This window comes from Physeter macrocephalus, chromosome 10 (genome assembly GCF_002837175.3).
Source record: "Physeter macrocephalus isolate SW-GA chromosome 10, ASM283717v5, whole genome shotgun sequence".
NCBI lineage: Eukaryota > Metazoa > Chordata > Mammalia > Artiodactyla > Physeteridae > Physeter > Physeter macrocephalus.
Genome location: NC_041223.1, coordinates 32,245,624 through 32,245,838, shown reverse-complemented (window position 1 = coordinate 32,245,838; position 215 = coordinate 32,245,624).

Below are 215 nucleotides of genomic sequence, written 5' to 3'. Positions count from 1 at the left end.
AGCTGATCTCCCTGTGCTATGCAGCTGCTTCCCACTAGCTATCTATTTTACGTTTGGTAGTGTATTTATGTCCATGCCACTCTCTCACTTTGTCCCAGCTTACCCTTCCCCCTCCCCGTATCCTCAAGTCCATTCTTTAGTAGGTCTGCATCTTTATTCCTGTCTTGCCCCTAGGTTCTTCATGACTTTTTTTTTTTTTTTAGATTCCATGTATA